The 9,999-nt window shown below is 38.1% G+C and overlaps 2 long non-coding RNA genes across 2 annotated transcripts; one reads left to right on the top strand and one right to left on the bottom strand.

The window, feature by feature from the left end:
- Positions 1–469: 469 nt before the first annotated feature.
- Positions 470–2,494, bottom strand: LOC144641047 (uncharacterized; the record flags this gene model as incomplete). The annotated part of the gene is made up of 2 exons (XR_013568484.1): positions 2,383–2,494; positions 470–648 (listed from the first exon to the last, which is right to left on the bottom strand). It is a non-coding gene; the product is annotated as an uncharacterized LOC144641047 (long non-coding RNA).
- A 3,434-nt stretch (positions 2,495–5,928) lies between these two features.
- On the top strand, positions 5,929–8,062 carry LOC144641048 (uncharacterized). The gene is made up of 3 exons (XR_013568485.1): positions 5,929–6,000; positions 6,670–6,828; positions 7,724–8,062. It is a non-coding gene; the product is annotated as an uncharacterized LOC144641048 (long non-coding RNA).
- The last annotated feature ends 1,937 nt before the right edge of the window (positions 8,063–9,999 follow it).

The following is a 9,999-nucleotide window of genomic DNA, read 5'->3' as shown; positions in this document are numbered from 1 at the left end:
TATATATACATGTAATGAGCAATGTAAGATAAGGTCATCAGCATCCGTGTCAGTGACATATAATTTACAAAAAGCTAAATACATACAGAGGCAACGGAACTTTTTGGAATGTGGGGGGCTAAGACTATCCCAAAAATGCACATTCAACTTTTTGTTTTCTGAGTCGTTTCTCAACCGAAGATTCTCCGATTGTTGTTTGAAGGCCATTAGAATGTTTCCGATCATTATTCAAACTTTCCGAAAACAAACGAAGTTTCCCAAAGACTTCCAAGGAAGTTTTGAAGATGTTTGAACTCACTCAGGAGACAGAATATCTTCAGTTGACAAACCAATTTTATGCTTTGCTTGCGATATTCTTGGCACCAAATTATTGTTTAGGGAGGGGGGGGTGCTACAGCCTCCGCCCTACGCCCCCTGCTCCGCCGCCTATGAAACTTATCTTAACCAGGAAAAGAATGACCGTACTTACTCTTTCCAACTGTGGTGACATCGACAGTGAGAGAGTGGATAGTAAATCTCATTCCTGAGAACATGTACTGGTCGACAGGCAGTGGAGTGTGTTTGCCTTTACCGTCATAGGCTCCTTGTTGATCTGATTGCTGAGATTGGCTCGTATCATTACCAGCAATGAAATTTCCAACCTTTTTCCTATCAGAAGAATAAAAGGGTCCAAAATAGGAAAATTTAGCCTGTTAAAATCACTTAAAACAATTATTAATAAAAATTTTCAAAAATAATACGACTTTTTTAAGTTTCACAAACATGTCATCGTCGGTGTGAGGGTTATGAAAGTTTACAGTGATTTAAAGCACACTGACGATGACGGATGTACCATCAAACATGTTTGTGAAAATTAAAAAACTTGTATTATTTTTGAAAATTTCTACATTTCTGCTGCTGTCTTGACCATTTGAATTATAAAAATTATAGTAATATACTTTTGCTATTTGTACATGTATGTGCCAAGATACCAAACTGTGTATTTTAATCACACCAAGAAGATTGTTTACTGATTGCTATTAATTTGTGCCTTACTTGCCAATTAGGAAGCATTCGGGAAAACTTAAAAAGTCTCTGTATGAACCTTGTCAGCCAGTCACATGCAGTTCAGGTTCACAGACTGGGTTCTCCCAAACCCACTTTATAGGAGCTACATCAGGACAACACATTTTGAAAAAATTGGCAATTAAGTTTTTCAAATTTTCTTATTTGAAATTTGTCTTAATCTTTATCAGTCGAAACCATTCTTGATAGCCTGCGAAAACAGCTGCCTCTCACGCTCCGATCCGCTTGTTGCGTGACGTGTCTCTCTCCCCGAACGCAACAAGCGGATCGGAGTGTGAGAGGCTTTGTTTTCGCAGGCTACATTCTTGATTGTTTTTGCCTTTTTATTACTCCAGACCTATGTTGTTTTTCTATGTTAAAAAACTATTATTTTGAGGTTTTCTTCAATTTAGAAGGAATCAGAAAAATGACTTAATGTAATATACTGTGACATTTCTCCTTTGATATAACTTGTATCAGGCTATATACATTTTGTATGATGAGGCTAGCAATGAAATAATTTAAAACAGTCTTTCAACTGATAAACCTGTTACCCTTAGATTTCCAGTTTTTTAAACTAATTTAGAAATGTTGGTTTTCATTGAGGGAGAAAAACCAGACTACCTGGAAAAAACACTTGCCGCAATGATGAGAACCAACAACACCCCAACCATCACATGACACCTGACCCAGGCCAAATGGGTTGGAGGCAAGTGCTCTCACCACTGACATATCCCTGCTGCATACTTGATTTGTTAAGTTTATCTATGATAAGGATTGCATTCAATTATGTGCACATATCATGCTGTCATACCTTATCTTTAAGAAAGAAAAAATATTTGACGTATATTTTGTAGATAACAAATAGCCAATCATTGGAAGATTATATCCAAAGCCTTAATCTTAAGTTCCAAAGCTCTGCAGTTACAAATTGTAACTTACACAGTAAATCTAAGATACCTAAAGTGAACTAATTAGTAGGCTTTTTTATGTAAAGTAGCTCCGTGCTTTTGATTACACAACTGGTCCACTGAATTGAAGCATTAAAACCCACAGCCGAAAATCCGGACAAAAATTTATTAAAGGCAAAAACGTAACGCCTAAACGAAAATTACATCGAAAGTATTCAGTAAGTTTCATTTGACTAGTAGCACTGGTCTTTTTGTATCTCAATTAAAGCTACCTTACTAACAGTAAGCTTACTTTGGGGAGCTTGACTCTCGACAAGACAATATTTCAGCAGTGAATATATTGTAGGCGGCAGGACATGATCACTGATGGAGCCCAAATGACAAACATTTTGATTCACATGGAAGGCTTATGTTTTAATTCACGTACCTTAGTGAATCCATACTATCCCACCACTGAGGGAAGCAAAGCTTGCACAAAACCACTCAAGATATCATGGATATTTTTGGGTTATAAACAAGAACATGACAGGCATCGCGCAACAATGTTGACAACGCGGGAGAAATGGGAACTAGTTCCAGCTCTCTGCTCACCTGCTGGAACTTTCCGCGCGGGTTTCATGATGACAAGCTTCTGAAGACCACCATAGCTGCGCTTACATCGATCTGCTACACTGTTACATCGCATCAGGAGCCATTATGGCTCCTTGGCTCCTGATCGCATACGGTAAGTAAACTCTCAAGCACGGAACAAGGAAAATATGCTGAGCTCAACTACGTCACGGGAAGCGTACGAGCAAACAACTGCTCACCAACCACGCCCCCCTCCCCTACCCCCATCCACCATAATAATAAGGTTTGTAAGCATCGGGGCCTCTGGGTACGATGGTTTGACAAATAATACACACGGATATTTTGCGAGTTGCGTAGTAAAAGTGGTTGGTTCTGCATTTTGTTCTTAACTTCTAATTTTGTTACAAAAGGCAAAATGTCTATCGAGTTTTCTTTTCTTGTTTATTTATAAAAGCGTTACCTAGGACTCGTTCTGTGAATTTTATTTCTGCACTTTTTGTATCAGGTAATGCCAGCAAGAGTGTTTTGAAATTTGTGATTTTCTCCTCAAAAGTAGATTGTTCTTGTGGGAGTCTGAATATTTTGACGCTTGGCGGGTGGCAAGAGGTGTAAGGAGTATATTGAAAAGTTTCCGTTGGCTTAAAATGTGTTTTTATGTCAAGGATCGATCGGTTGCTTCTTGAATCTTTCGCCCTTGTATAGCGAGAAATGCAGCTTCGTTGTCTGAGATTTCTGCTTTGAATCTGAAGTGTGAGATCAGTTAGCTTGTTCGATGAAATGTTCAAGGTCTCTTGCTGACGTCCCACAGGCTTTGTGACGCTTTTCCTTAGAATTTGTCTCTCAAAGGCAACGGGTATGGGAGGTTTGTTTTGGTAAAAATTGTCGTATCGTTTCAATATCCCCTTTTTTAGTGGTATATTTGTATTAATAAAGACTTGTTACGTCCATCGATACAAGAAAAGTTCTTTTCTTCACTCTGTTTTTTTTTTTTTCAATAAAATTTTTGATATCTGTCGTGTTTTTTAAATAAGACGCTTGCGTTTTTGAAATAGATTCAAGTTAAGAATCAACAAATTAAAAACATGATATTCTTTCTGTAGGCCCATCACCACCTGGAGATATTTGGTCTCCCCGTGATGGTAGGTTTGTGAATTTTAGAAAGGGCGTAGAACTTTTTTAGGAGTGTACAATAAAATTTTATCTTAGCTTGCAATAGTTGGCGTCTTATTTTGTTTCTATTTTTATGTAGTTAATTCCCTGGGTCGAGTTGTTCGAAAGCCGATTAACACTAACCAAGGATTAAAGTTAATCGAGGGTTCAATTTCTTTTGTATAAAAGTGTTTTTATTGCTTATGTTTTGTGGAGTTTAAGATTGATTGGTCGACGTCAAAACTGGAGGATAGAAAATATAAACAGAAATCCTTACTGAAAAGTTACAAAACTGAAAGTAAAATTCATCTTAATCCTGGATTGGCTTAATCGTGTTTTTAACAACTGGGTCAATTGGACGTCAGTTAGTTTTTGTTGAAAATGATATATTTTTCGTTCGATATTTTTTTCGGTAACCGACTATTTTTTTTAAAAAGTTTTATATTTGCCGTCTTAACGCTTTTGGAAACCATTTATTTTTGTTTTCCCCGCCTGCGGTGGTGTTAAGACATTGAGCACACAGACAAGAATACTTTTCGCATTTTTTATAGTCAACAGTCTAGTATCCTGTAGGTTTTTTTGTTAGGTTTTTCGCGGTCTCATTTACAGAAAACGTTTCCGGTCCGGGGACCATTTGCGGTCCAATTTTCGGCGATCATTTCCGGTCCCGGGATCATTTGCGGGCCTGTACAGTTATCTTATTGTTGATGCATTCATATTGATCCATATTGGTTTCGAAAGTCGACTGCCTTTTTCCGAAGCTTTGCAATGTCGGTTTTAGACTCTAGCGGAATTTATCACACCTATAAATAATATATTGTTTGTACGAGTCTCGTCCAAAATACATGCACATATTATGCGACACATTTCCTCATATTTAAGCGGAACAAACACATTTACTCTCTACTGATTTTCAAATGATTGCTCGACATTTCTAAAAGACACGTTACAAAGGCTAGCCGTTCACAAATAACCTTTTTAAAAAACACCACACATGGCTTGAGAACCAAACGGATCGAACCTTCATTGGCTGGCTAGGACCAATCGGAACGTACCATTTTCGATCCTACTTGAGAGTATGAAAAACCCAACCCGGACAAAAAACGGTGGAACGGAACAGAGATCAGTTGAACTCTTCCTTTCCATTACAAATAGCAACTGACGTTATAAAGCGTCACATGCAAAACATACAGTTTGGAAACGCCACATTGACGATATATTCTCACTGTGGGACATCAACAAAAGAGACATTAAAACAGATTTTAAGCCAACGGAAACTTTTCAATATACTCATTACACCTCTTGCCACCCGCCAAGCGTCAAAATAGGATTCCTAAGACTCCTTAGAATAAATTCCTCAAAATCTACTTTTAAAGAGAACATACATGTACCTGATAGGAAAAGTGCTATCAGAAATAAAATTCACATAAAGAGTCCTCGGTAGCGCTTACAAGAAAAGAAAACTCGCAGACATACGAGCCATCAGTGCCAAACATCAATCAGGTTTTAATAGAAAAATGGCACATAATGCAGAACCAACCACTTTTTAAAAAATATCTTTAAAGATCCACCTATCATATTCTCTAAGAAAGGAAATCCTTGAAAGATATGCTCGTTAGAGCAAAAATATAAAGGCCGGTTTTCAAATGTTTCACACCTGTGGGGACTGTGTGGCCTGTCGCCCCTTGCCATTCTTTACTACGTAAGGTTTTACTTCTTTGTACATGACCGATCATAGTAAAAAATTCAAGGATGTCAGTATAATAATATTAAGAATATCACGTATGTTTCAGAAATATCAGGATATTTCCATATGGCTACTTACAAAGCAGATCCATATCAGACCAGACTGGCGAAATTTTCCTGTGCCATCCTGAAATTTATCGTGTGTATTGCGTAAGGTAAATTGTAAATTAATCAGTTTTTCTAGATACCAGAAATATATCTCGAGCTCACCTGCGACGAAACACGATTAAATAATCTCATAAGTTAATCGGCTAGGAGGAATGGGGTAGCGTCAAACGGCGAGTAAATGCAATTCAGATAACATCTACTGAACTGGGCATTGGCAATTCTAATTCGGAGTTGGCTTATGAAGCAAGTATGTCCTGAAATGGCTTCCTGACGGGTAGCCGAGTTAAAAACAGCAGACCGGCAGTGAATGATTACGTTATTTATAATTTTATTTCATAAAAATAACTGGAATCTATTTTATTGCAATACTGACCTAGTAAATAAATAGTGCTGCAGCTTCATTTTTTCCATGTCTGACTGAAGCTAACCGGCCGCTCTCCTCTTTTTTTTCTGTCAAAAACACCCTTTGAAGGTAAGATTTTTCGCCATATTACTGGTGGTCCAACTTCTTTGTATATAAAAATCCGAATCTGATGTCATAAACATTAATTTTTTTAGATTTCTTAAGGAAAAAAAATTGAACAAGTTGGAAGTTATACCTTTGTTAGAAAAGCATTTCAAGTCAGTTTTCGTCTGTTACAAACAGCTAGCCACACGTGTATAGAAAATGCGACTGTACGGTTTCTAGCACTGCTAACTTTGTCAAATTTGGCTAAATAAAAACTTCTGTCATCAATCCTAAAATTTATAAATGATACAAAATTTCAATTTCGCGGTAGACTGTTCACAGCCTTTTTTTTTCATGTTTTCGATCGATGAGCGCGGGGAAAGAACGGCGAGAGATCTTTCAGTTTTTTTCGTTGAAAAATAGGGAGGCTGTGGACAGTCTAATTTCACGGCGATCATTTGAAATCGATTTTCCGTTTTTCCCACAAACACATGCCAGTTGCACTCCCACTAACATGAGGAAAAAAATCGTGCGGCCTCCAACTGGTCTGTGCAGCCGGGCAGTCTGGCTTTATCAAGTAGGAGCCAGTTTCTTACAGTTATCTCTATGCAACACATGTTCAACTCTGCCTTTTTTCTGAAAGTCTCACATAAAAAGAAACAATGTACTTAGTTTTCCTCCATTCACTTGCAGTCGTCGTTCCTGTCGATCAATAGCTGTGTAGTTTTCTTTGAAGAACCACTCACTTAGTCAAGATGCAGCATTTTAAGGCCCTGGTTGTCCTGCTGGTTTTCGCTGCTGTGTGCATTTCTTACACCGATGCATGGACGATGGGAGCGAAAAAAGGAAAACGTAAGTGGTTCTTTTCAAATAGTTTCGTTTTTCGTAAAATATATGGTCACGGTATATTGCAAATAAAACTGTATGCAGCATTATGGCCGGGTTAAACTCGCTCGATTCCGGAGATTTGTCCGCTGAGTCTTTATTTTATACGTGAGAACTGTCTTTCTATACCTGGTGAAAAGTACGGGAGGACAAAGTTTGTCAGCTTGCATTGTACTAGGGAATTGCGTCAAGGGCGACCCCGTGTTGTGGACTTGTGCATTTTGTGTTGCGTTATGCATCCCTTAGGAACTCCCTTTACAGCCAAAAGGATTAGATGTATTTTATTTCAATCATGATTTGGCTCTATCATACACCCAACGGCTCGCCCGTCGACTTTTAGCTACTTTTCGCGCGTTTATGACAGGTCACGTGGTTTTCACAATATTGTTCGCCTCTTAAAAAGGATATATATTGTTAGCCTCTTCCAGCTGTTCGGTTAGTCAAGGAGCAACGCAACGAATGTGGCCGAGTGGCAAAAAAGCGAGGGGTCTTTTTTCTCACTCGCCGTTCTTCGTTTGCTAACTCGCCTCGAACAAGCTGGTCTGTGCTTTATCTTGTACATTCACTTGCCAATTTAATTCACGAAATGTAAAATGCACTGAAGAGGCTTGAAGAGCAAATTATATTTCTAATTTACCGCGATTTAACAATTTTATATCGTTTTGAAGTTTTTTTTTAGTGCATCGAACGTGTATAAAAGACGTGATGTGTTATTCGTTTCGTTATTGTTGAATCCGCCATCATCTAAGTACTTTCTTTGAAACTGGTTGCAGTTATTAAGGGTTGATGGGAGGGCCTTTTGTTAAAAGAGGCTTTATGTAACTTGTTTATTTTTCTCTACATCATACTTTCTCCTTATTAGGTGATGACAGGGATCCTGTCCGAGATGATTTCCAGCCAAGAATGGATGACAGCGCGGCAAGGTTAAAGGAAAGGCGATATCGCTTTGAAGACTGGGGCAGAGAACCGCAACTATAAATAAACTTGTAAATGTAGCAGATTAATAAAAGAACATGAGTTTGATCACAAGGTGGATCAATAACATATTCTTCGCTTTCGATAAGAACTGTAAGGGGATCATGTATCATAAAAGTTCGAGGGCGGTGTGACTAAGAGGAGTTCGTGGTATTAGTTTTGCGGAAAATTGTAAACAATAACGACAATTCCTAACAAAAATAAGAATTTGATCAACAAACATTAAAAGAAATTGGGGAGTTAAAAGGCCGGGACTTATCATTTTCATGTGTCCTTATTTGTATCTACAGAATATGTACTCATCATTCCCTTTCAAATCAAAGCTAAATCTCTAAGCCATGGACTGTAGAGGTCCCGTGTTATGTCTGTCAATTCCCTATTACCTTGATTTATCAGTTATGTCACTTCAAGAGAAAATACTTTCATCCCTGATAACCATGAAATGAAATAATGGAATGAAAAAAAAAAAAAATAAGAAAAGAAAGAAAGGAGACTGTGAGTTGGTGAAAGTTACAATCAACGTCCAGTCCCAATATGGATGATGGAGCCGGTATTAAAACTTACTTCGAGCCAGGGCGCCTTGCTTCGAACAAGCAACGGTCAACCACTACCCATAATACCTTTCGGTTTTGTCGAGTACGCTTTAACGCTCATGTAGGACGACCTTTATAAATAATAATAGTTTATTAAAAACTCGTTTGCAGTTAAAAAGGAACTTTTCTCGAAACAGCTCTACAAATAGGGATAATAAGCTTAATTCTAGTCTGTTGGTGGATAAAAAATAGAAATTTTGAAAAATTGAGATTGAGAATTTCTAAGTAAATAGAGATTTACTTAGCCTGCGAGAGCAGACGCATTTCCGGCCGTCGCTTCTCTCCGCATTTCCGGCCGTCGCTTCTCTCCGCCGGAGAGAAGCGACGGCCGGAAATGCGTCTGCTCTCGCAGGCTAAGATTTACTGTACTGATATTTTTTTGGGGTTCACCTTTTTCTATCTTTTGGAGCTACTGATTTCCTGGTCCATATTGCTTTTACATTTATGTGTTCCTTGTTTTACGTCAGTGGTGAGTCTTTTCTTTTTACAAAGAGGCGAGCATGCCCAAAAGGCAATTTCCGAGTTGCCGTTTGACTCATTCCCAGAGTCCACGATCCTTCTGGTCTGCGCCAGGGATAGAGACCTCTGCCCAGTCCCGATTTGTGAGCATGCACAAAGTACTCGTTCTGTAGTTTCATCCAATCAGATTTGTCAGATATGACAATGAATCCATGAATCGCGGACTTCTGGTGCTGGATCTCGATCCCTGGCGCAGACCAGAAAGATCGTGGACTCTGGGGACGAGAACGATCCCTGGCGCAGACCAGAAGGATCGCGGACTCTGAAGAAATAATGCCTTTTGCCTCTGTTTCAAAACGATTCCTCGTGCAAAAGTTATGAAAATGATTTTCATTTGCATGAAAATTAACGTGCAGGTGAATGAATGAATGAATGAAATACTTTATTATAAAAGTGTCTGAGGTATTTAGCTTAAAAAATCTAATTGTGGACACTATTTACATCATTATATATCTAAGCTTTTTAAAGTTAAAATATTTACACTTAAATTCTAAGAAGAAAAAAGAACCGTACTACATAGATAAATAAATAAATGAATAAATAAATAAATTACAATAGAATATAAAATTTTATTATAAAAGTAGGTGAAAGATAAAAATTGCAGTTAAGAGTTAAAAATTAAAAAATTAAGAATGTATATCGGCTAGCTGCATATGTCACATTTACACTCAGTTTGTATAAGACGGGTGAGGTCTTTTCTCCCAATACTGATAATGATATGAATGGACTCTTTTGCAGTGAAACATGTCCTCGACTTGGCTGCAACGTTGAATAAAACTACCATGATTCCCTTCAGGCTGTGGAATACTGAACGCACTGCTGCCTAACACAAAGCTCATGTTCGTCGGGGCTCATTTGTAAGATGTGTCGGCGATGAACAATATGTTTCCTTTTCCGAGTTTATTATAATTTCAAGCGAAAGATCTAGTGAGACCCGGTGTAGCCAATCGATCGTTCGGCAATCGAACTCCAATCGTTCGACTGATTTGTATTGGGTTCGGTATTCGAACATAATCGAATTCACCCAAACGTATGAGTAATGCCATAAATC

This window comes from Oculina patagonica, unplaced genomic scaffold (assembly GCF_052425735.1).
Source record: "Oculina patagonica isolate OP01 unplaced genomic scaffold, crgOcupat unplaced637, whole genome shotgun sequence".
Classification (NCBI taxonomy): Eukaryota; Metazoa; Cnidaria; class Anthozoa; order Scleractinia; family Oculinidae; genus Oculina; species Oculina patagonica.
The sequence above is the reverse complement of the archived record's forward strand: the minus strand, read 5'-3'. Positions and strand labels throughout refer to the sequence as shown.